At 40.2% G+C, this 26,584-nt stretch overlaps 2 long non-coding RNA genes across 3 annotated transcripts in view; one reads left to right on the top strand and one right to left on the bottom strand.

The window, feature by feature from the left end:
- LOC144293663 (uncharacterized) overlaps positions 1–26,584 on the bottom strand; it is a 652,264-nt gene that overhangs the window by 385,024 nt on the left and 240,656 nt on the right. Inside the window, exons 6-7 of the long non-coding RNA XR_013360887.1 lie at positions 16,567–16,746; positions 8,105–8,254 (exon numbers count right to left, since the gene is read on the bottom strand). This is a non-coding gene — a long non-coding RNA (uncharacterized LOC144293663). The remainder of the gene's footprint in view (positions 1–8,104; positions 8,255–16,566; positions 16,747–26,584) is intronic.
- On the top strand, positions 13,042–25,455 carry LOC144293680 (uncharacterized). 2 transcript variants are annotated; one of them, XR_013360914.1, is made up of 4 exons: positions 13,042–13,174; positions 13,919–14,011; positions 22,976–23,106; positions 25,155–25,455. It is a non-coding gene; the product is annotated as an uncharacterized LOC144293680 (long non-coding RNA). The 2 variants fall into 2 exon arrangements; XR_013360915.1 differs by lacking the exons at positions 22,976–23,106; positions 25,155–25,455 and adding an exon at positions 17,675–18,265.

Below are 26,584 nucleotides of genomic sequence, written 5' to 3'. Positions count from 1 at the left end.
GGGTGCTTGGAATCTTACTGACATTTCTCTGAGCTCAAGTTTCTCTCCCAAAGTTACCCACTTTTATCTTAGCCCCTATGGATTCAGAGTTCCCTCATCTGCAAGGCTTAGACCAGAGTTCTCTGATGACCGCGTTGTTGTTAAATTACACGCACCGCTCCAAAGGAATCAGATCTTGGGATAGCTCCAGAGGCAGGTTATTTACCTTTCAGTCCCAATTGAGTCAGAAAAATTTATTCATTTACTAGTCAGAAAATAAACTTGACGCATGTTCCTCAGGAGATCCATGTGCTGTACCTTTGTATGGCAAAATGCCACATGTCCCTCGGAGAGGGATACTTTGTCACGTGGCCCACGGCCACAGATGCTTGGGCCACAATTCACTCAGAGCTTGTAAGGTAAGCAAGACTGAGTCCAGAAACTACCATGGAAAACAGGCCCCGAGGGAAGTCATGCTGTGTTCCAGGTCATGTCTTTTCTTCTGGTTCCACAGAAGGAGTGCCTTCACAGGTGCTGGGGGTGGGCTGCTGAGACAGGCTTTCCGCAGGAAGAGTTGGGGGGACTATTGGCGTAGACAAACCTTTCATGACATTGTCTCTGCCCTTCTACTCCCCAGCTGCAATCCCTGGGTCCTGTGCCCCTGCCCTACAAGCTTATTTCCACCCTCTCGCAGTGTTTCCTAGTGGTTGTAATTGGGGGCAACATAGCCTTCTTTTTAACTAACACTGACCGAGGGAATGGCCTCTTCTTGCTCACTTGTGACCATTTTCACTGAAGAAATGGTTGGATTTCTTCAGCGAGTGGCAAGCCTTCTGTCGTCAAAAGGAAACAAAATAGAACAAAAACATCTCCCTAACTGCTTTAGCAGAGTAGAGGCTTTCTCCTTCCAGTAAATGGTTACCCAGACCAAGCACGGACCTAATTGGTTTTTAGGTTTCAAAGTCATCACAAATATCTGATGTCCCCAGTAACATACGTACATGCCTTGAATCACCAAGGGTCCAAACATTAGTTAAATGATAACTAAAGGGAAAGTTGGCAATTTAAGCATTAGGAGAATTAAGATTTCATTCCTTTTACCGGAAAAAATATCACCATTATTTGAAGCTTACCCCAAAAAAAGATTTTTTATGGGCGTATTTTAGCCTACCATGCTGTAATCAAGCATTTTTATGGGGCCCATTTATATTAATAAGGCAGTAAAGGAGGAAGCTTCAGTTAAAAAACATAAGGGGCAGAAGCCTTAGGAGCCAATGACAAGACAAAATAGGAAGCAGCGTTTTCTGATTCTACCAACTACTCTGGATTCATCCTGCTTCCAAATTCCACTTGCTTTTTGTGAGGTTGTTTTTTTTCTTCTTTCTTGTTGGTGGATGTGGGAACACCCTGACCAGTCTCGAAAAGTAGGACTTGATGGCCTATCATGTGAAAAGCTATTAACATATCCACAGTTGGCCCTGAAATATGCTTTCAAGAATTGAGAAGATTTGCCAACCCCCATTTGAATTTTTCTTCAGAAAAGTGCACTTTTATTAACACCCTCCTCCCTACTGTGGATAAAAATGGTCTCAATATTCTCATGGGAAAAAAAGAGCATTCTGAAGAGCCTCTGTAGACAGAGAGATAGAGTTTTCCTGGCCAAGAATAAAAACGGGAAAGTCTGAAATGTTTAGCGCCTCTGATTAAACCTTCAGTGGCGTATTTCTCTTAGACAAAGCATTTGTCATAAGTAGCTTGTCTGCCTGAGTATGATTTATGTGGCTGGACTGAAATTGGCTGAATAATTTATGCTATTTATTGTTCTAGAAAGTTTCTTTTCTTAATAAATAAATAAATGCTGTGTTAAGAGAAGGGGAAAATAGTGGCAAGTGTCAGTAGTGTAAGGAGGGAAAAAGTTATTTTTCCATGTTGAAAGCTAATGAAGTGTATCTAAGAGGAATGGTCTCCACATAGAAGGGCAGGACTCTAATAGGTGAATATTGTCAGCATTTTCAATGAAACCAATTGGCTAAGAGAAGCTGTCAAATAGGTGTGAAATGAGGTAAAATTACGAGCGATACACTTTCTTTTAAGGTACTTTGCTTTGTTCCTTACAGTGCCTTGCAGCAAGAAATTTAATTTAAATACTGAAAATGGAATGCAGTTATATTGATTTAAATTTGCTAAGAAAGTCTTGGACTCTATTTCCTGTTTCCTGCATAAGTACAGAATGTGTGTGAGTCTGTGTATGTGCTTGCGTGTGAGTGCCATCAGCTTTTCTACTATTTATGAGTGAGTCACAGTTTATTAGACCCTACCACAACGTATATTAGCATAAAACACATAACTTGAATTGTCAGTTTATAAAATTTTCAGAATGTATGATTATAGCTCTGCTCTTACTGTAAATTTTTACCTGGCTCTGATGATTTATCCTACCTGCCGAAGCACTGAGCTCATATTAGATCTCAGTTGGGTTTTTTTCCTTTTTTCTTTCTTTTCTTTTCTTTTTTTTTTTTTTGTTACCATTTTATCACATAAATTTTTATTCCTGGAACCTATGCCAAAGACAGAGTTGTAGACAAAAGAATGGATGGATGAGTGTGCAGAAATACATGTGGCTCACTTCAGCAGAAACTATTTTGTAGATACCTCACCGTAAGCTCCGACTAAAAATATTTGAAATGTTTACAGGCTGCATAATATATATGTTTGACATATTAAAGGAGACTTCTATCAGCTGCTCAGTAACCATTCCAGAAAAACGCCTTAAAAGAACTCAAGCAAAATCACAGCCCTCATCTGCAGTGCTGTTTCTAATTTGAAGGCAAATTCATCTCTGACATACAGCAGATTCTGTGCAGGTGGAAGCAAGCCCCTCTCTGCTCCTCTCTCTGCCAGTCAAATTATGTCATCAGTGAAGGATCACTGGTTTTTAATGATACGGTGGCCTCCATACTGAGAAGCAGTCCTAGCAGAGCAATATGCATAGCCAATAAAATGGCTGTCACCAAATTACAATTGACACTTAACATCACTAAATCTGCAGTGTAATTCCTTGTGACAGTTGTGTAGGTATATTAGAAGAAAATAATTTACTTCAAACCCAGCATGTTAGACACATTTTCCTGAGCGTAATTCATGTCACATTTACAGTAGCCAAAGCAAGCAGTCTCGAGGCAACCTTAATCTGGGAAGAGATCATAGATACTAACATGTTCATTGAAGTATGATTATTTATGCATGCAATAAACAAAGCTAGAGCAGTTGTTCATTGTAGGTTTTAATTGTTATTGGGGGTTTTAATTGTTATTGGGTTTTAAATGAATATTAGCCTCTTTTGCTGTAGGGAATAAGAAAAACTATAAAAAAACAAAGCCACATTTTATATGGAAAACAGGCATCAGCTAGAAAAATCTTAATTTTTTTTTTTTTTCCGGGTGGCCCTCACTTCCACTCCAGCTCTAGACTGGGTTCGGACTCGAAATTCCACGCCAACTGCCACATGACAAAAGCACACACAGGCAACCTCCAAAATGCAAGTAAACTAAGCCACCAGCACCAGTATTTCTCTTTTTCTCAGAGTAATGACACTAGAGAACAAAGGTTTGAGAGGCAGACACGGTTTCTTCTGGCATACTATTTTGATACATTCACCCCGAGCAGATCCGCAGAAAGACCCTTCCCTGGCCTTATAAGCATATATAAATATGTGACAGAGTTAAAGGTCTCCACTCTTCAGAATGAAGTGGTTTGAATGTCTGGCGAAATGGGACTGCAAAAAATTCATTCCAACTTTGTCTCTAGGCAATTCACCTTTGGCCCAGTGATGATATGAGTCTTTCTGCTGATGGGAGAGATATAATAAGTCAGGTCAGGCAGTCTCTAGAAGGCAGGGGCCTATTTGTTAGCAGAATGAGGCAGGTGTACTATTCTAGGGGAGATTAGCTCATCCCAGCATGATAATTACCTCACAGGAAACCCTCAAGGTGACACATCAAATGTAGGAGCTGAACATCCAGTCCTGGAAATGGGCATGCCTGTATCGTTAAGTAGTCTTAATTTAGAAACTCCAAATTTAAAAACACAAATCAGTGAGTGATAATTTCCCTGTCCTTTCATTAAGACATTAAAATGTCTCCAGCAAGTGCGAGCTCAGTAAAGAACGAGAGGCTAGATTACAGCTCAGCTGCCAGGAGCAGGAATTATCTCCCGTCCGCGTTTCCTAGTTGATTTGCTTAGGGGAGTGGGAAGCTGCAAACAAGAAGTAAGAGAGCCCACATTCTGCTCACTGAGGTCCTTTTGGCTATTTGTGCCATTTGCTGAGCCCTACCTTTTGGAAAATAATTTTGAGTGAGATGCGTATTTTCTAAAACAGAATCATAGCGTTTTAGCTGCATCACCAAAGAGCAGGAAGGGGGATATGTCAGCTGGGGTTATTTGGGTTCTTACGTAAAGTTCGAGAACATAGATTGCTCTTCTTGCAGCATCCTGGCTTGGGCCTTCCGGATTGTGTCTCGGGCTGCCGAGGGCTTTAGGCACGCTGAGCAGAGCTGGGTAACTGCCTCAAGCCGTGGGCAAAAGCTAGAACCTCTTTGGTTTTCTGGGTCAGTGCAGACGACCTGAGAAATTCTTCAGCATCACTGGTCCCTTGAGCACACTCCTGACAGCACGAGGCTGGGGGAGGTGGCGGGGCCAACTGCATGACGACAGCTGCCGGATTTATCATGTGGGCACCAGGCTGTGGGGGGTGCACCAAGAGAGGTGGCAAAAATAGAAGCAGGAGGGTGGGATAATATGATTAGGAGTCATGGAGTCTCACCAACTTTTTGGCTAGAGGTAGAGCAAGCAAGAACGTTGCTAAGGATTTCTTAGGTAGAGAGGGAACTTACCGGAGCTCTGCTGGAAATGGGAGTTTTTAGCAGACATTCTTAAGGATGCATCAATGAGAAAATATTTCACACACAAAAATCAGACGTGAAGATGAATATTAATATAACAATCTCCATAAAGATCAAGACTAAAAGATATGCAACTGAGTCACTAACAAATGATTAGGGCTTTGTATTTAGTGTCTACCCAGGGGAAAAACCTACCCATTTTACCCTCTGAAGTGGCCTTAAATTTACTGTTCATTGAGGTGAGAAGAAATCTTTTTGCTCTTTCATCTTGTTTAAGGTCTATTCCATGGTGAGAGTAAACAATGTGCCGACCCCTGGAAGGGTGTTGCCCATAGAGTGAATCCGGACCACCTGCGTGGTGGATCCTTCTGAGAAACACCCTCTCTCCTAAGACCTCCAGACAGTTTAGGACACCCTGCCAGGACAGTGAGGATTTCTCAGAGTCCCAATCCAGTGGCACTTGCCTTCTTATTGTCGGAACCCCTCCTCCCCCCGCCCCAGCCCCCTCACCGTAACTCGCAACCCTTGCAGTGAGAAATCAAATAAATACAAAAACTCTTTCTGCGAGAGAAGCTGCCTACAGAAATTGTACAAAAACTATTCACTCACTGATGATGGCAGAAAGCAGCATGAAATCCTGGACACCCTTCTCAGAAAGTAACTTAATCTCTATTTTGAAAACATTACAATTGTGTTATTATGATATGACCTGAACATAGAAAAATGCCCTCCCACAGAAGGAGGAAGTTAACTGAGGGCAGGTGGCATCTAATCTCTTAGTGTTCTGATACTTTCACACCAGGTCGTGCAACTCCCGCGGCTGAAACAACTCCAATTTGTCACAGAACATATGGCCTGTTGTCTCTTTATTAGGAACAGCTGATTGGAAGAAATTATTTTCTAAAATATCAAATGTAGAATAATTCTATTCAAAAAGACTTTAAGGGTTTCTTTTGGAAAGAGTCTCTGCTTTAGAGAATGTTTCTGAAGAGGGCACTTGATGTGATGAGTGCTGGGTGTTGTGTGTTTAGTGATGAATCGCTGAATTCTACTCCAGAAACCAATACTGCACTGCATGTTAACTAACTAAAATTTAAATTAAAAAAGAAAAAAAAGTTGTTAGTTGAAAATAAATAAATAACATTTCCGTCCCCTATAGGAAAGAAAGTTGAACGTACATATACACACACAGGCACACACCACAATCACAAGTCCAAATACACCCTCAGCTATTTTATTGTTTACCCAACCTATTCTTCCCCCACACACCCTTAGAAACTATTGTTCTATTCCCAGGCCTTGTTAAGACTCTTCAATCACACTAACACTCAGTCTCAATCTTTAAAATGAACACGTCTTTCTGAAATTACATGTTGAATATCAAACAAAGGCCATTTTAATGTTTTCAAGGCCAGACCAATATCATGGATAAGTCTGAAAGGGATGAAAGTCAAATCATGAACTGTGTATGGCTTTGATAACCAAATAATTTCAGTGATTAAGACAGAGAAGTGCTCTCTGGAATCACATTTGCACGATGATAAGAAGCAGCACTTATTTTGGGGGTTCTTTTCCATTGACATAAGACATCAGAAAAAGAAAAGAGAAAATGCTTATTATAAAAACAATTCTTCTTTATTAGCTCCTATATGCATAAGAATAATTTATCAAGTGGAGAATATAGGGAAATTCCAATTTTAAATGAAAATGCTATTCAATATTTTGTGAAGTCTCAATTATATTATAAACCAAATCTTAATTTATACCAGTGATGGAAACATAAGACATGAATTAATCTTTAAATACATTATGTTTCTGTTCCAAGACATCGAAAGAGAATTATTTTCTCTATATGTCTGGATATTTTAACTTTATAAAACGATCATATAAATAAAAGACAAATAATCCCTTTTGAAGCCAAAGCACTATCAGTAAAAGAAGTCACATTTCTTCATTATGTGCATTTTCCTGCTTATCCTATATTACACAGTATATAGTTTTTATTCAAACAAGTAACAAAATAGAAATATATATTTGTAGCGTGGTTGCATTTAATTTCACTGAAAAATACAATATTTAAAACCCACTTAATTTTTTAAAAGGAGGACAAAGAACACATTTTAAAAATCACTAAACTCTATATCACATGGCATCAGGAAAATGCAAATTAAAACAATGAGATACCATTACACACCTATTAGGATGGACCAAATCCAAAACACTGACAACACCAAATGCTGACAAAGATGTGGAGCAACACAAACTCTCATTAATGGCTGGTTGGAACATAAAATGGCATAGCTACTTTGGAAGACACTTTGGCAGTTTCTTAACCAACTAAACGTATTTTTACCATACGATCAAGTAATTGCATTTCTTTTTATTTAGCCAAAGGAGGTAAAAATTTACGTTCACCCAAACCCTGTATACAGATGTTTAGAATAGCCTTATTCACAATCGCCAAAACTTGGAAGGAACCAAGATGTCCTTCAGTAGGTAAATAGATGAATAAATTGTGGTACATCCAGACAATGGAGTATCATTCGGACTAAAAAGATATGAGTGTTCAAGCCATGAAAGATACGGGGGAAACTTACACGCATATCACTAAGTGAAGGAAGTCAACCTGGAAGGCTATATATTGTATGGTTCTAACTGTATGACATTCTAAAAAATGCAAAACTATGAAGATAGGAAAAAGATCAGTGGTTGTCAGGGTTTGGGGAAAGTTAAGAATAAATAGGTGGAGCACAGGAGATTTCTAAGGCATTGAAAATACTCTGTATGATATCATAATGGTGGTTAACATGTCATTTTACATTTGTTAACCCATAGAATGTACAACACTAAGAGTGATAACGGGGAAGGCTATGAACGTGTGGAAGTAGGGAGTATGTGAAAGATCTCTGTACCTTACTCTCAATTTTGCTGTGAACCAAAAATTGCTCTAAAAAAAATAAAATCTTTTTTTAAAAATTCAACATTTATTCTTGATAAAAGCATTCAGATACATTTTTTTGTGAATAGTTAAAAATACTCAAACAGAAGATTAAATTTGTCCAAGTCAGTCAAGTTAGAAGGTTTTAGATTTTGCCAGAAATTAACTTTACATGATTATAAATAAGCATTTTTCAAGAAGTTTATATCATCCTTATGTAAGTCTTTAAGATTAAAGTTCCAGTTGCCTATTGCTTTACAGTGAACTACCCTAAAAATTTACTTACTTATTATTTTTTCATTATTTTGTAGGTCACAACCAGAATTGGACTCAAATCGGGCCATTCTTCTGCTTCACATGGCGTTAACTGGAGTCATGTGGTGATATTCAGCTAGAGGTTGAGCTGGTCTGGATTCCTTATTCATGTAATTGGAGCCTGGAATGGGATGATGGAAATAGCCAGAGATTGGCCAACACTGGTCTCTCCCATTGCTGCCTCTCTGTGTGGCTAGTTTGGGCTTCCTCACATCAGGGCAGTCTCTGGGTAGTCGAAGTTCTTATATAGTAGATCAGGGCTCCCAGAGTGAGTATTCCAGAAGACAGAAGTAGACCTTTCTAGTCTCTTAAGGCATAGACCCAGAAACTGGCAGAGGATCACTTCCATCGTGTTCTACTGCTCAAAGCAGTCACAGAGCTCACCAGATTCAAGACACAGGAGACGCCGACCCACTTCTTAATAGAAAAAATATTTAAGATTTTGTGGCCATCTCCAACCTGCTACAGCAGAATGTCTCATTTTGGATATGTGTTGTTAAAATTTTTTCCTACAAAGAACATACACTGCATCCAATTTCCTTATTGGAAACGTTCAATTTTCAGGACCAATCTCAATGTTCCCAGACAAATAGTGAATAACTAACAAAGTCTTAGAAAAGCCTGCAGACATATAAAAATAAACTATGTGTCACATGGATTATATACCCTACAGTGCCCAGTCTAAGAGTGAGTCCAACAACAACAAAAAGGTAATAATTAATTCAGAGATTTTTGTTGTAGGTAGGTAGTCAGCTAGCTAGTTTTAAGTTGGATTAGGAAGAAATCATTTGAATGCAAAGATAAGAAAATAAACACATTAAGCCCTAAGAGAATTACTTCCATACTGAAACTTTAGTTTCAAAGAGTTTATGTGTCTTATCAAAACCTCAATTTAATTTTGGAAATGGTTTTGCAGCATAATTTATATGCTCAGACCAACAAGAACAATTCCATAAGCCATCCCGAGCAATCAACTTAATTACTCCACAGGCACTCAAGATAGTTCCCTAAATTAATCAAAGTCAAAGTCGAGTTATGTCCTTACCGAAAGAATCCTGAATAAAAAGGATACCATCTCTTCTCCTGTTATAGAATAAGTATTAGTCAAGATGGTGGTTAGATTAATGTCCAGAAATTAAATCTGCATCCTAATCCCTCTTCTTATAAGGACACCACTCAGATGGGGTTAGAGCCCACCCATGTAACTTTATCTTCGATTACTTCTCTCAGGACCCTATGTCTCTCTAAATACAGTTGTATTCTGAAGTTCTGGGGTTAGAACTTCAACATGTGAATCTTGGGGGAACACAATTTAGCCCATAGTAGGCAGCATACAGAAGGTATCCGTGCAGAATCAGGCCAGCAGCAGGGACCCAAGCACAAGAACCAAGGTTACTATACTCAAATACAGGGCCAGGAGGGTCCTGAGAGGACCAAAACAGAAAGCCCATCTTAAAAAACTAGGTATTTAAGGAAAAGCAACAAAATATAGAAATATAATTTTAAAATTATTTTAACGTTTTGCTATATCTTGAGCGAAAAAAAAAAAACCCAAGTAATTCAAAAGGTTTTTTTATGTTATTTTTATATACTTTAATATACATTATCTTATATTATTTTCACCAGACCCCCTATAGGACACATTTCATTAAGCCATTTTCATCATGAGATTCTAAGAAACTAAGAGGCTTATTCAAAGTCATATACATGACATAGTCAGAGTGTCCTAGGGAGCCTGCCATGAGACTGCCTTCCTGCGTTTAGAAAGAAAGGAATATAAGCAGAAAATTTTGCTTTGGTTAATTTTAGAAGTGATAAGCTTCTCTTTCCTTGACTTTTACTTCTGTGATTTTTGTTTCTTTTCTACCTAATGCTGATTAGCATTACTCAGCCTAATCAAATCAACGTATTGCAAATGGCCACACCCAACTCTTCATGACCATACAGAGTCCATTGTCACTAACAGATCAGAATATGGTAAGGCTTCCTCACAGGTTTCAAAAGACATCACTAGCCATGGCATCTCCATCCATATGTAATGTCAGTAAGGCAGAAAACTTCTTAACCCCAGGTACTAAAAATGACCTCTCCTCAGATTATACCAACAACTATTTTTTCAAAGTCTGTTCTGTGACCTACAGTTTGACTGTCAATTTGCTTTGGCTTAATGCCATGGTTTGCTATTTGTTCTACAATGCTATTTAATGCTACTTTTCTATATATCTTGAGATTTCTTCTAGACTCTTTGTACAAGCTAAATGTCACCCTCACAGAAGTACTATCAGGATTAAATGAAATAATAGTTGAAGGCATTCTATTTCTTTAAAAGTGCACCATTGACTGTTTTAAAAACAGGAGTCACAAAGATGATTATCAAAGAACTCACAATCCACTGGCAGAAATGCTCATTATAACAATAGGTTATCAATCCCAGCAGAACTTAACCAACAGTGAAATATTCGTTCTCATAAAGAAAGGAGATTTTAGAAGACAAAACACCTAAGGCGATAGCCTGGTCAGAAGAGAGGAAAGAAGTTACCAAAAGAAAAATGAGCAGAGCAGTAACCAGAGCACCATCTATATTCGGAGGGATCAAGTTTTAAGCTTAGACTAGGAAAAGAGATTGGGACCATATCATGACCCACTTTTATTGCCCAACTGAGGAATAGTGATATTACTGGAGTAGGCCCAGGGGGCCAATAAAGAGTTTTGCATGGGGTAAAGAAGGACCTAAGTTAATCCACTCCCAGGGAACTCTGATTAATAGGTTCTGTTAGTCATTATTGCTAAGGAAGAAAGGAAGGAAGGAGTAGAATCCCAAATCACGACTCCTACATCCCCTAATGGCACCTAATGTTGAACTAAGATTCAAGAATGGAAAACATTACAGATGAATATCTACCTTATTGGAATATCTCAGATCCCAATCTGGCCTCCCATCCTGGTAAAATAGGCTTAACCATATATAACTGGGAGGATTCCCTTTATTCGTTAACAAAAGGCCTCTGGACAAGCCCAGCTGTGGGTTTCTAAGCCACCTTCCCCACACCCACAGTCAAAGTCTCCAACCTCTGGGTGTGAACCCCTGATTCAAAAAGGAGGTGTTAAAAAGACAGCGCTCTTCCAAGAGCCTAATGAAGAATCTGCTCCACTTAAGAAGTCAATCTATGTGCCCCATGCCCAACAAGCTTTCAAGAGTATGGGTATATATCCCACCAGCCAAAAAAGACAAGAGAGGAATAGTAACACACACACACACACACACACACACACACACAGAAAGGGGGACGAAAAGGAGTCTGCTCCCCTACAGCAAGATTCTCCTTCCTTTTCTGAGTCCTGAATGCCTTTCCTAGAATTATTTAATCTCTTCACCACCCTTGGAGATAATTCAAATAATGTTTATGCCATTTAACAAAAGTAATGTATTTTTATTTTAGATTATTATTAAATGGCATTCTATATAGTTCATTTCTTATGTTATTTAAAGACTTATATAAAGAATTTTAGGTTTTTACATTTAACAAGAAGTTCGTGTTACTTAATTAAATCCATTTATGTAATAATAATCATGAAATCCTTCTCTAACACTATTTAAAAGCAGCATGTTTTGTCTAAGTATATGAAAATGTAGATAAAAAACTATACTGGGGTACTCTACTGTAAGTGAAAAGTTGATTGGAAAGCAATATTTTCTCTTTTTAACATTAATTTTTGAAATATTGTACTCATTTTGGTTCCTATACAAGAATTTGACTAGATGCATACAATATCCACAACCATCAGCATGTCTATGCTCCTCCTTCAACTTGTTGCATTTCAGTTTCTTGTCCTTAAAGGACAGTCTACTCTAGGTGTAATTCAACAATCTAAGAAAAAAATTAAAACTGGATAATGTTCAACTAATGTAACATTGTGTACCAAATATACTCAAATTTTTAAAATTTTTTAAAAATTAAAACACACACACACAGAGATTATGTTAAGCCTTGACAGCAGTTAGCAATATTGAGCTGAAATAAATCCCCTGAGTAACTGAGACATAAGAACAATCATCTTATCTCTTCCTCCTCACTCAAATTAAATTAGAGAGGCCATTACAACCTGGAACATTGGCTCCCAAGTGTGTCCCCTCCAACCTGTGAACTTGATAAAATGCAAATTCTTAGGTGCAACCCTAGACTCACAGAATCAGGGACTCCAGGGATGAGGCCTAGCAATTCGTGGGCCTCCAGACACACGTTAGAGTCCAACATGGACCTACACCAAGCTGAAACACCACACACAGCTTCATGAGGCATTCTTTGGGAAAATCTGCCCTGGAGGAATCAAAAGAGTGAACCTCTCAGGCAGGCAGAAAGCTCCTAGACGCCCAAGCAAATGAAGCCATCTGATTCAGTCTGCATTATTAATATGGCAGAAATATTCTAGGGGCAGAGGTGCTTTCTTCATAAAGAGAAGAAATGAAAGAAAACTTCGGTTCAGTCTCATATTTGTGGCATATTTTTAAAGAAAATATCAGCTTTGGAATCTGACAGGCCTGAATCGAAATGCTGGCCCTACTCCTTACTGGCCTCATGGCTGGTCTAAATGAGAGAATGAACAATTCTTCATCTGTAAAATGAAGATAATAAACATGTCCTCATGGAATTATGGTGGGATTTTACGATCTGTCATATGTAAAGGTAAGCCCAGCATAAAGGCATTTACTTATTTAGATGGTAAAGTGGTAGGATAATTAACAGAAATTATTTTAGTCTTATTCTCCCTTTGTTTTTCTTACCCCTCTCTCTGGCCATTTCCAGCCAAGAGTTACATCTGGTGCTCTCTTGGTCCTGGTATGGTCTGTGACAGAACAGAATGCATATGCGGTACAAGACAATTGTTGTCATTGGAGATGTTGTGTCAGGTGTCCTGGAGGGAAAGGAGAGCAAGGGCAGGTGTTTTGAGGAGAGAGGCAAAGGAGGATTTCCCACATCCTGAGAGGAGATCAGAACCTGCAGAGCTCCTGTGAGGAATGGGATCCATGCACTGTTTGATGGTAGTATGAGCAGAAGATGATGAGCCCCAGGTTGATCAGGGAGGGAGGGCTCTGTATGGTTCATAGGCCTGGAAAGCAAATACAAGGGCCCCTGAGAGTGGTAAAGATACCTGGCCCAAAAGCAAAGAAGCAAAACCTCCAGACCAGAAATGTACATCCAGAGGCAAAGAACAGGTGTCTTTAAAAGTAAATTGCCCCAGTGGCCAGTGATGGGCAGAGAAGATGCAGTACTGCTATTTAAGACTCTGGGACCTTTGTACAACACAGGATGGAAAGAGAGTCCTAAGTCATGAACTTCTTGTCTAGCACACAAGAAAGCTTGGAGATGGACCATAGGTGGCTCAAAGCAATTCTAAAAATGTGTTATTTCTTGTACATCTGAGTTCATAGACTTGTAATCACACCCTCTGCTGCATTTATGATGAACACTTTACTTTCAGATTTACACAGATATTTTCATTTGGTTAATGAAAGCAAAGGCATTTTCACATACAGAACGAGAGGGTGCCAGTATTCCCCTTTCATCCTAAAGAAGGGGCAGGGGTGACAGTGTGGGCCTCCACTGAAAATCTTACTAAAAACTTATAAGTGTAAGTTTTAGCAAATGTAAGGGAGTGACTTTTCAAACCTCCTCTGAGTCTACAGTTGTAGAAAAAGATTCTGGGGCTCAAAATCCCTCTCACAATTAAGTTGTATCTATTTTCTTATAAAATTATTCGTATACAAAACGGTTCATCGAACCAGGTCTTTCCATGATGTATAAATGTGACTGCAAAGACCAGTATGAAATCAGTGGCCCTTCCTTCTCCATGAGAGTCCTAGGCCAACGGGACTCAGGTAAGAAACATGTCCAACTGCAACAACATCAGAAGTAGTCTAAGTTCTCTGAGCACATGCCTGATAAATTGCAACATCCATATTATTGTGTAAAAGAGCAAACATAAACACTCCAACATAAAAAATGGGTGTAGAGTCTGACCTTCATGCTCAATCAGCTGACATCAATGGCATGGCATCGACATCCTTTGAAACATGGTAAAGCTCTAGAAAAACAGGCTATTTGGACATGCTGGCCATTTAAAATTCTTTCTTCAGTAATCGCTGAACTGTCTCAAATCTAAAATTATAATTCAGGAAAGTAGAGTTCAGTACTGGAAAAATATAATTAAGTAAACTGCCCAATTCAATATAATTTGCTATTATCTCACTGACAATTTGAGATATGTTTTCTGAGGCAATTATGTTGTGACACTGCATTTACCGCTTTTTGAGATTCTGGTGGTGACTAAAAGAATGACTCAGTTATGTCAATTCTGCTTTCTTAATCTCTGAGGCAAAGCAAAATACTCAATGTACATAAAAGAAACAATCTCTACCCTGCCATAAGAGAGATTTTTTTTTTTTCTCCCATCCCATAGGCCCGTGAAGTTTTTTTCCTCTGAGAGTTTGACAGACCCGCTTTCAACCCCAACAGGTCAAGGCACAGAGCAGAGTATGATTGCCATGACTGATATTTATTGTATCCTAGAGTCTTGCCAGCCAATGAAAGAAGGCCAAACAAGGAGAAAAGTAAAAGCATAAAAGGTTCAAAAGAGGAATCATGGCTTGTTGGTTAAGTGTATGGGACTCTGGGGGCCAACTGCCTGCCTGGCTTCTAATCTACCTCTCACCTTTCTAGCTGTGTAACCTTGGGCACGTTGCTCAGCCCCTCCATGGATTAGTATCCTCATCAGTAAAATAGCCATAAAAACACTGCCTGCCTCTTGAGGGGTAGTGAATGTGAAGTGAATTAATATTTGTAAAGTGCTAGAACAATACCTGCCCATATAAACAGTATATATATGATAGGTATGGTTTAGGAGGTAGGTTAGGGTATCTTCAAAGCTTTGTTTCCTTACAACTGATATATTTAGTTTATAAGAAAATGGGATAAACTATGTAGTAAGTGATATATTTATGTCAGGATCCAAGAGTTCGCATAAAATTATAACATCTGTCCGAGGAATTTAGTGTGGGTATGATTTCTCTATATAAGATTTAGCTGTTAGGTGGTGGTCATTTGTTTCTACTCTTGGTATTTTCAAAGCCTGAGATGTGACTAGTTTTATCTTGCCTTGTTGGAAAACTCTAGGCCAAGTTTCTGAAATGGAAGTTTTATTCCGAATTTATTTATTGGCCACAACTGTTCACATAACAATGTCCAGGGCTTTTGAGGGGGAGAAAGGGGTATAAAGCATAGTGCTCAAAACCAAATTAAGAAGACAGACAGACATAGAGTTAAAAACAAATTCAAAGACTCCAATTCAACTAACACTTAGGATCTGATAACATGCTGGTACTTCCACATTTGTTAGCATGCTCCATACTGTTTACTAATCGCCCCATCTTATTTCTTAGAAAGGCTATAAAGCCTCCCAGAGGTAAAAGGACCAAAGCTGATACATTGTTGAAACTTGTTCTGGAACCAAGTTTATGTGACTGTGACTCCAATCCCCGGTTCTTCCCATTCTGCCAAAGCTGCCAAGATAATCATCCAATCTAAAGATAAGATGTGATCTTGTAGTTCAAAGGAAAGGGGATCAAAGTGGATAAAAACGAGCAAAAAAATGTCATGGGATGAGGCTGACACGTGGTTAGAATGTGGGGGGGAGGCAAATAGATGGGAAAGGGCCCCAGTAGACAGCAATAAGGATGATTCCATAATTACGATGAGGAGAGACACTGGGAAAGCAAAGCCCAGGCCTGAAGTTGGGAGCTCAGGAGGCTCCGGAGGCTTCTCAGCGGGGACATCGGTGTGTTACAAATATGTGTTGTGCAGCAGAATCAGAGAAAGGGAAGAGGTGGCCAGGTGAGCTGCTGAAGACCGCTGCCTGGGACAGGCAAGGTGTGACAATGGTCTGGTCTGAGGGCTGTGGGATAGAAAGGAAGTGACACCACAGCATTAACCCTAAAGGCAAAATCTTAAGAATTTAATAATTATGAAGCCTGAAGGAGAACAAGCTACAAGTGAGAAATACCCTCAGGGCTTTGACCCTTCAACAATGGGCGTTCTACTGCTAATCACTGGAGCCCCGAGCCAGGAAGAAGAGGAAAACAGGCCCCCAGGTCTGGAAAAGCCTACAGGTAAAGCCATCGATTTGGAAGGAAATAAACACCATCAAGAGGAGACCCTGGAAACCCAAAGTGAGTTTACCTCTGAGTTTGTTGAGCTTCCCAGGACACCCACACCAATACCAATGTGCTGTGCAATCTCATCCTGTAGGACGAAAACTCCGGTGAGCGGTCAGGATGAAAATATCAATGTAAGAGTTACCCGCACAAAGAAGAGTGTAGGAAGTGAGTCACTGGACTGAGCAGCCTAAATGAGCACTGAGACCGTCTACCGTACTCACGTGTCAGCAAGAGGGCCTGCAGTTGGTGTACCCCTCCTTCTTCTGTTTCTTAGGTGACACTAGCGAGTGTCCAACCTCTGACTTCTGGGCAGCAGGAGGGATGTGAGGGGCATTCTCATTATCTATGCGTTTGCTTCTCATTTTTTGAGAGGAGTAGCCTCTATTTCCCTGTTGAAACCCCTGAAAAAGGAACACATGAGAGAATTTAAATGTGCTAAGAAATTTGAAATGCTAAAAATGGCACTTTAGCATTGGCTGTGTAAGAATTTCAATGTTCCTGCCAGCTCAGATACAGGCAATTTTATCTTTAATTACCAAAATAAATGTAATTTAACATTTTTCTTGCATACCTAAAGGCAGAAAATAAAGTGCTCTTTTAAGTATAATAACACATCTTGATCTCAATCGGACAAATTATGGGATCACAAAACCTTCAGCATTGGAGGAGGGCAGCAAAGAGATCTAGTCCAACTCCCTTGGACGACATACCAGGAGGTATTCGCTAAGCCACTGTTGGATGACAGCTGGGCTACATGATTACTTATACATACATCTTGTCAACAGTCCTCAAACATCACCCAGGAACCTTATTCAGTCTGCAAAGTGACCAGATTCGGTATCTTAGATTGTCATAGACCGCAGCACTGTCCAATTCTAACATTAACCCAACTTAGGACAAAAACAGAATCTTGGAAAACTCTATTTCATTGGAAAAGTTTGCTGTAGAAAATGCAAATCTGTTCTCTGAAGTCCATGGGAGAATCATCAGAGGTAGTGAGAGCAAATGAACTACAGGGAATGGCGTTCCTCTCTGCCTCACATCTGGTATGGATTTATAATGATGGGGGAAAAAAAGAAATCATTTAAATTAGCCATGTGGATTTGTGCCTTGACCTTGTTAAGTGAAAAGTAGGTGTTACCCCCATGAATTTCTATGAAATTGGTAGTAAATGTGTAAAAGTCAAGGCCCCCCCCCTACAGCATATTAAGAAGCCATGTGTGCGAAAGGGTAGAGACACCAAAGGCTAGTACACTCACGCACAGAATATATAGATACAACGTAGGTAATGTATTACAGATTTGAACTTGGTTCGTCTTCTTTTTTTAGTACAGCCAAAAAACATGAAAAAGGTAGAAAATGCGTGAGGGTGCAATTAAAGGAGAACTTCACACGCAAACCTTCGCTAGTCCTAGACAACCAAGACTAGACATTCCAGAACACGAATGTAGCTCAAGGGAGATGAGATTGTGAAGAATACATGCTTCTCTTAAGAAGAGCTTGCCACGAAGTTTGAGAAATTCTGTGATTATTATTTGTTTTAAATCCTAGAAAAGATCATTTTATGTCACTCGAGCTTTAAAAATTTAAATTAAACTGCTGGATTTTTTAAATAGCGTCTCTTGTCATCTTCTTTAGGCTGGGAAGTTAAGATTTTTCTCCAATCCCATTTTTGGCTGACCCAACCCTTCTTCGTTCTCTTGTTGGATCGGGACTGTGTGTGCTGTGGAGAGCACCCAGAAGGATTGGTCTCGGACCTCCTCTCCCTGGTAGTTTGATACAGAAAAGCCCCAGGAATATTGCCTTCACCTTCTTCGGCCTCCTGCTCTCTCCTAGCGGGGTACAGGTTCACAGCCAGGGCCTGGCTCTTATTACAGGTTTTAAGACGAGGTCTATCCAGTGAAAAGGACTCTGTTTTTATTTCTTTGGAATTATTGGCTTTCAAAGCCTTTGAATTCCCTGCAGATAATTACTGTTTTGGCCCATGATTTCTCTGATATTTGATGCCTCTGAGTGGAATAAATTACCTATCTAACAAGGAGGCTTAATTGGTGGTTGTGAGCCAGTGTCTGTGCCCTTTGTATGATTTTTTTTTTTTTAAGCGCCCTGCAAACTCTGACCATCTGAAACATCTTATTGTTCTAAACCATCTCCTCCAGAACTACTTGTGGTTTGGATTCTTGACTACTGGAAAGTAAAAGAAAGAGGGAAGCGTTTTAGTGGCTTGGTGTGTTTTCAGTGCTAAGGGTTCTTTTGTGTTTGTGACATCTGTACCCCCCTCGAGGTGATCATGTTTCTTTCTAGTATTCTGAGTAAGAACCATGTAAACCGAAGATACCTCTGCTCAGATCCCAATCTCATAAAACTTACCAGAGCTCAAACTTAGAGCTGCAGTTTCCATAAAACTCACTCTCTAAGCATTCAGCCTCCCTTAGCCATTTCACAGATTCATCTCTGAGAAACGATGCCTTTTTTTCCCCCCATGGTAGTATTTGTCTTATTAAATCCATGAAACTAAAAATGCCTCATTGAAGTAAAACATTAGCACCAACTCTCACAGCAAATTGTTTTGTGTGAATGAAAGCTTTTTAAGAGTGTAACTCGGCAAAATCACCCAAAAGTAGTTTAGCAAATGCCACAAAACATAACATCTGCGTATTAAAAATGCATTCTGCAGGCTGCAGAAAAATTGCAGCACTGAAGCAATTTTCTAATATTTACATATTTATAACAAGTGCCTGTCGTGCGAAGGCTAAGCTCACCTGCAACACTTTCATGTTATGTAAAATGAAAACCGTCTCATGCTTGGGTGTTCTAATAACCATGATATTATTTTAACAATTACACTATTTAATACCTTGGATTAGTCCCTCTGATGGTGCTATTAGCTGTCACTAGACTCTATAATAGGTGGCTTCATCTTTGTTATGACATGATCTTTCCTACTGTTTGTTGACCTTTCAATACAAGGGGGAGGGGACGCTCCCAGCCCCCCAAACCTTTCAGCGGCTACTGTAAAGCTGTAGTTTAATGCTCAGCTGGAATGTTTAGAAACCCTCGGTGCTAAATACCTCGGTGGACTGCTTAAACACCAACAACAGCCTTATGGGGCCTTAGTCGACCTTAAACACATCTTTTTTTGTCGAGAATATTTCATTCTGCCACAATTCTGTGGGCTAACCCTGGGCTCACATTAAATATACCAGCCTCATTGAAGCTTACTGAATTGAGTTGAGTTGTTCTTTGTTTTATTCTCTCTCGGCTTCACCCCCAACTGGGACTGGGCAGCCTTTCTTCCAGTGGAGCGTGCTTTAAAGTAACCCAAAGAAGAGAAGGAGGGGGAGGAGGGGGGGGGGCGAGAAACCAAAAGGTGCAGCTAAGGCCCATAATTAGTCTTGATCCTCCAAGTCTAAAATATTTTAACGCCAGGTTTCTGATTGCAGTATGGGCAAAGTGGATTTGGGAATGCAGAAAAGTAATTAGGTCTGTGCATTGAAGTGTGGAGAGCATTTAAAAGTGAATGGGTGGTTACTACATTCTTGGCAGGCTGTTTTTTATCTTTTCATGCTCTGCCGTTGTTAGAGGTGATGGGTTTATTGCAGTTTTTGCACTCTGGAGGTGGCTGTGTTTTTCTTAACCTAGCCTTTTGCTCTCTATCTCAAAAATGAATCCTCGTGGTGCGAGGAAGAAGGAGGGAAATTTTCAAAAAATAAAAACAAGGCACACTGGCCAGATATTAGGCAGCGAAGCAGAGTAAGTTGGGAATAAACCTCAACGTTGCAACAGGTCACTTAGAGAGATTCTGGGTTTAATTAATGACTCACTGAGCACAGGACCAACTGGAGACAATGGTCACCCCAAGGAGAAGGAAAACAGAACATATTATTCTCCAACCACGCTCACAGAGCCATCCAAACTATCTAGGGAGAAGCTTGACATCAGTATGCCACGCCGAGTCCTGCTATAGAAGATATAGACCATAAATGTCTGAATAGTCAAAATGCATGTTTTTGATTACTTCAATCCACAGAACTGCTGCAATTTGCTCAGATCACATGGCCCTTCAGACTAGACCTTCAGGTCTGCCAGTCAAGGAATCATCAATGCTGGCTTGAAAGTCATAGAAAGTTGTATGTGTCAAAAAAAAAAACAAAAACAAAAACTGGGTGTTCGGGGAGGAGGGGGGAAACTGAGGTAAGAATTGATACAATCTGAATGGGCTCCTTTTAATTCCCACAAAATTTGGTTTTAGCTGATAGTGAAAGATACAGAAAAAGGAGGCTTGTTCCTTTAGCAGGAGAGACCTACCCATGAAAAAAAATTGCATCGGGGCGACTTGGTCTTTCCAAAAGCATTTGATGATTGATGTTTGCTGAATTTGAAAAGGCAAAATCAGATGTAGCTAATGGAAAATCAAACAAAATAAACCAGAGGCAGAGTTGGGTTTGGGCTATTGTCATTGTTGTTCTTATGTGAGGTTTGGAGTTTTTCTGTTTACTGTTTGTTTTTACTGGGGAAACATGCCTTGGAAAGGCCTGCGTGGACCACCAGACCGTGTGCTTAGTCCTCGGGCAACTACTTCGGGCGCTTGAAGTTTAGACAAACGAGTTCCTTACCTTTTAGCACTTTTAAACTGATGTGTTCAAAATCTTAATTAAGTGCTCTTCTACCATTATCTAGTGCTCAGTGCGAGACGCAGATTACCTTAGCCACATATGGCTCTTAGCTTATTGGCTCCATCTCCATTTCTAGTGGACAAGAACGAGCATTTTGCTGTCCCCACATATGATCACTTCAGCCCTGGCTAGATTCACAGCAGCTCTCTCCCAGACCAGGTTTTCCCATGAAAAGATTCATACAGCACTGATATTGCTTAGCAACGTTATGTTTCAGGTCTTCTAGAAGATACAAATAAAACATATGATCTGATGCCATTATAAATGAGATTTACATCTTCATCACAGCCTGTTTATAACAGAGAAAACTTGGAAACAGCATAAATGTCTAGCAATGAGGAATCAGTTAAATAAACAATGATACATCCATATAATGAAATGCTATCCAACCATCAGGAATGATGTGGGGGAAGACTGCTTAATGACTGGAGAAGATTTTCAAAATAGATCGAATTGAAGTTTAAAAGGCAAGTTGATAAGGCAGTGTGCATAGTATAATCCTATCTGTATGTGTGTATAAAATAGGTAGGGAATTATCACACGTTTTAGCATGCAATCCTTGTTTAAAGAGAAAAAGAGTAAGCCCATTTTTAAGAAAGAGAAAAAGAGACTGAAATCTTAATATACTTTACCCCTGAGTAGTAGAACTCAGGGTGAGGTTGTTTTCTTCTCTCTGTTATCTGTATTTTCTTTCTTTTTTTTTTTAAGATTTTATTTATTCATGAGAGACACACAGAGAGAGAGAAAGAGGCAGAGACACAGGCAGAGGGAGAAGCAGGCTCCATGCAGGAAGCCTGACATGGGACTCGATCCCGGGTCTTCAGGATCAGGCCCTGGGCTGAAGGCAGCACTAAACCGCTGAGCCACCTGGGCTGCCCTGTTATCTGTATTTTCTAAAGTTTATTGAGTAAACTTATAATAGGACAAAACAGTTTTATAACAAAGAAACAATTAATACAAGTCATTTAGAAAGAAACAGCTTACCAAACTATGGTATTTAATTCTCCATGCAGACTTTCTAAAACACTCTTTATCATCTGTCGCTCTGAATGCAAAAGGCAGACATAAAAGTAAAAAGTTTCTGTCCTCACCCACACCCCATATTTATTGTGGTACCTGAACAGAAGCTTCATTGCCCACAGTATTTCATGAGGACCTGTCTCCGGTTGCCTAACAGGCGGGAAGAGATTCCAGGGCTCCACAATTAAACTGTATTTCACATTTAGAAAAGTCCAAGTAGGAAATGTATATCCGTCCCTCATCTCTCTCCCATGGAGGCGGTGACCCATCACCACTCGACCTCATTCTCACCAAGCTCTACCCAGAACACGCACTGCAGGCCTGTGCTCACTGGCCAGGGTCATCCTCCTCCCTGACCCTCCCTGACTCCACAAAGCAAGATCCCCATTAGAACTCAGCTGCTGGTGTTGAGGAAATAGTCCTTCTTGGAGGCTTGATATCTTCCTCGTTATGCAAAATAAGCACCAGCATTTCCATGTCAGATGCATAATGTGTATAAATAATTGCTGGGGGAAATATGCAGCTCAGTGAGCTCATCTAAAGCCAGAAGCTTAAGAAGTTTGTGTCCAGCATAGATGCTGACTTGCTGGGAGCCCATGGGAAAATCACTTAAACTCTCTGTGTTTCATCTTGAAATAGAGACGACAGGAATGTTGACCCAGGCCCCAGGGAATAGCGAAAGATTGCGAAGCACTTCAAAAATCCTTGTATCAAAGTAATAGGTGCTATTTAGGGAAAAGGTCATGAAATAATGAAAGACCTCTTGAAACCTCAACAATAACACTGTGATTTGACAGACTGTGATCTAGGCAAAGCTGAAAGGTAGAGCTAAACTCAGGGAACCCCAAATTTACGGACATACTTAAAGCATTTGCCATAGTTAGATTAGGGACCTGATGATCTTTTTCACAGCAGACTCGCTATTCTCCTGCAGCAGAACATGCCAGTCAGATGTTTGTGCAGTTGCTGGCTTCACATGGCTTACAAGAGAATCCCACCCGGAAATGAGCTGCTGAGAAACTTCTTGAATGCTTCACTTCCTACAAACCAGATTGTATTCAGCAGGTAGGAATTAACACACAGGCTAGACACAACCTAGGATCCCAGAAACACACATGGAAGCCACAAGAGGCTGGGATATAGTGCTGTCCTATAATTATGTGGCTTTGGTGCAATAGTCGTTGTAAGCTTCTGTGGCTTCCATTAGGAATACCACTCAGAGTAATTGGCAGTGGGATGTTTCTGGTCTCCTTCCCATCTCCCTCTCCCATTCCTGCTGGGCACACACCAGTGCCCTGAGAAAAGACAGTGCCCCAGCTTTACTGTGTCATGTTATTTTCTAGATGGTTTACCAAACTGTACACATGGTCAAAGACTAGGGCTGAGGGTGACTTGATATCTCCTATGACTTGGGTCATGAGCTCTGTCACTATCTTTTAGTCTGGTGTGTGCCCACGTCCAGGAGCCAGGAGAGAAAATTACTGAAAAAGCAGGGAAGGAACTGATGCTAACTTCATGCCTTCTGGGATTTCTAGCCTTAAAAAAAAAAAAAAAAAAAAATTCAAAACAAAACAAAAGAATAACCCCTTCCTGTATGTTTGATACTCTGGGTTGTATTATCTCATCATCATTTCTACCTAGTGTTTCAAGAATGGGACTTGGAATCAGACAGACCTTGGTTCAAAACCCAACTCCACTTCACAGCTGAGTGGCTGAGGGTGAGTAATTTAATATTTTCAAACTTCAGTCTCCTCATCCATAAAATGGGGGTAATAATTGCTACTGCCTAGTATTGTAAAAAGAGTTTGAAACAAGGCGTGTAAGTATTTAATAGAACGTCTGGCATATAGTAATTATTCAATTAATGGGAACTGTGTTGTTAGCAATACTGTTGGAGCTATATCAAGCTAGTTTCTTTATTTGGTAGCAAAGAATACTGACACTGGGAGGATTAAGTGGCTGGCGAGCCAGGATTCATCCCAGGACCCCTGACTGTGAAATGCATGCTGTCTCCACTCCTCTTCACTGTTTCTCCCATGGGAAACAGTCAGGGCAGTTCAGAAGGACATGCTCAAAAACCTAGTACTGTAGTCTAACCACCCACATGCAAGGATCTTAAAATACGAGTCCAGGCATAGAGAAGTAGGTTCTTTTATCCTCAGCAACATTATTATGGCCTTTCTTGTGGTGAGCACTGTGTTTGTCTCCATCCCACAGTAATAATGCTGGCTGGGATACTGATCTCAAGTGAATTTCTCAGCACCAAGGGCAGAAGAGAGAGCAAAAGTGATCATTCCTTTTTTCTCCCCCTTTTTTCTTTCTTTCTTTCAGTGGAAAATCCATGACCTCCGTGACCCTCAACCCAAAACCATAGCCCAAGGCTTGGTATAGCTAAGGGTGGAGGGGTGCGGAGAGGGCAGATAATGTTAGAGAAAGACAAACTAGAAGCAGAAACAAAGGCCAGTAAACAGAGTGAAAGAAGCTTAGAAAGGGGGAGGAGGGAGAGGGTCTGGAAGCAAAGAACAAGGCACAGAAAAAGGACTTGGAGAAAGACTGAATAAATTGTTTGCTTGTGCTGTTTAGCAAAATCAGCTAAACTTGGCTTTCAAAAAGTTTCACACAAAATCATTTTCACTGATTATTTTTTGGCACAGAAATTTTGTAAAATTTGGAAATTCACAAAGTGACACAATTTGCTAAAAATGCCATTCAACACAATTTGATGTAAACTACAGAAATGTTATTATAATTCATTAGGAAAACTTAAAAATGTGATAGTGTCCTGAAAACTTGGATGGTTGCCACAAGAATCACTGGCAGCTAAAAACCAGCATAAGAACCAAAATGCTCAGTCTATCTATTCACAGGCAAATGTCATGTGTCTTTTATGTGGTTAGCTTCACTCTAATATCCTGGAGATAGTCTGTAGCCGTTTTTAGTCTTCCCTTTTATTTTTTCCCAGGAGTCAAATCCCAACAACCCTTACACAAGTAGGCAACTCTCTACAAAATCCCTATGACCCATACGTCCACAAGGAAGCCATGCTCAACTGCTACATACCACCCTCCTGTTAGAACGGGCCCAAGTCTTGTTTGGGTTTGTGTGTTTTCTAGGTGGGATGAAAGTGGCCAGCTTCCTGACAAAAGTCCAGTGCCAATGACAGAATTCTGAGAGGCAAATATATGATGAAGAAAATGCCAAGTGAACATCAGGTAGCCTGCATGGAAGGCTACGGCCTCCTTGAAGGAAAGGATTTCGTCCTGACCATCTAAGCAAAGGGCCCAGCAGATGGTAAATGCTCGGTGAGTCACAAGAAAGACAAAGGGATGGAGAATAGGGGGGAGATGGGAAAGGGCGAAGGAAAGATTCAAGTTCGGAAGTACAGTAAAGTAAACTTGGACAAATGGCCAACTTTGTAAAACCTCTTTTTTAGCATATAAATGAGAATAACACCCACCTCCAGTATTATTTATCATCAGGGCTTTATGGCCTTACCACAGGTTTTCACACACATTATCTGTTAAATCATGTTATTATTTTCACTGTTATTCCTATCATCACTGGATATGCCTACGTCATAATAATGAACACCAACTCATCCTTCCTCAACCCTCCCAACTATTCCCTTGATAATTCCCCCAGTCCTATCCATGCTCTAAAGCCCCATGTCCTCAATCTTTCTGTTCCTGACTATCAGGTTTCCTGCCAGATGAGCTCCTGAAAAATCCCATTTTCTAGAAGCCCCTTAAGCTTCCTCCAGACCGACAAAATGTATCAACTTAATTATACTCAGTCTTTAGTCACTTGCTTTACACTTGATGATCTGATAAATACATCCCAAAGTGACTGAAATTGTTAATTACTGGGCATCCATCACCACACACCCTGAATTACAAGGGCTGAAAAGAATAAAACTACATTTCCCAGGCTCCCCTGCAGCTGGAGTTCCAGGTGCAGTTGGATTTGGCCAAAAGAGATGGACCTGTGACAAATCTGAAACACAGGAGAGGCTATTTTCCTGTGGCAGCTGCACTCAATGGGCTCTGACAGCCCCACGTGCTGGCAGTGACTGGGGTCCACACTCTCCTCGCTGCCCATCAGTGACTTGGGGGAGAGGCAGCGGAGCAGAAGCAACAGGAGCCTGGGTGCCACCACTTCTAACACTTGCAGGGGCAATGGGACAACCAGAAACCCGATAGCAAGGGCAGCTCCTTGATTCCATTGCTCCAGTCTCTCCCAGTAGTTTTGTAAATTCATAATCCCCTGTATTAAATTCCTTTCTGCTTAAAACACCCAGAGCAGAGTCTCTGTTCTGCACTGAAGGTTGATTGATGGAAGCGGTTTAATGATTCCACAGGTCACAGTGGCTCAGGCCACCCTCCCTACTCCCAGACCACGGTGCTCACAGCTAATTGCACATTATCTCTGCTATGTCTTCATTCTTTATTTACCTGTTTCTATTTATGTCTTCTCCTCTATTGCATTTCTTTTTTCTCAAGATTCATTCATTTATTTGACAGAGTGGGGGGAGGGGCAGAGAGAA

Source organism: Canis aureus, chromosome 2, assembly GCF_053574225.1.
Source record: "Canis aureus isolate CA01 chromosome 2, VMU_Caureus_v.1.0, whole genome shotgun sequence".
Classification (NCBI taxonomy): domain Eukaryota; kingdom Metazoa; phylum Chordata; class Mammalia; order Carnivora; family Canidae; genus Canis; species Canis aureus.
The sequence above is the reverse complement of the archived record's forward strand: the minus strand, read 5'-3'. Positions and strand labels throughout refer to the sequence as shown.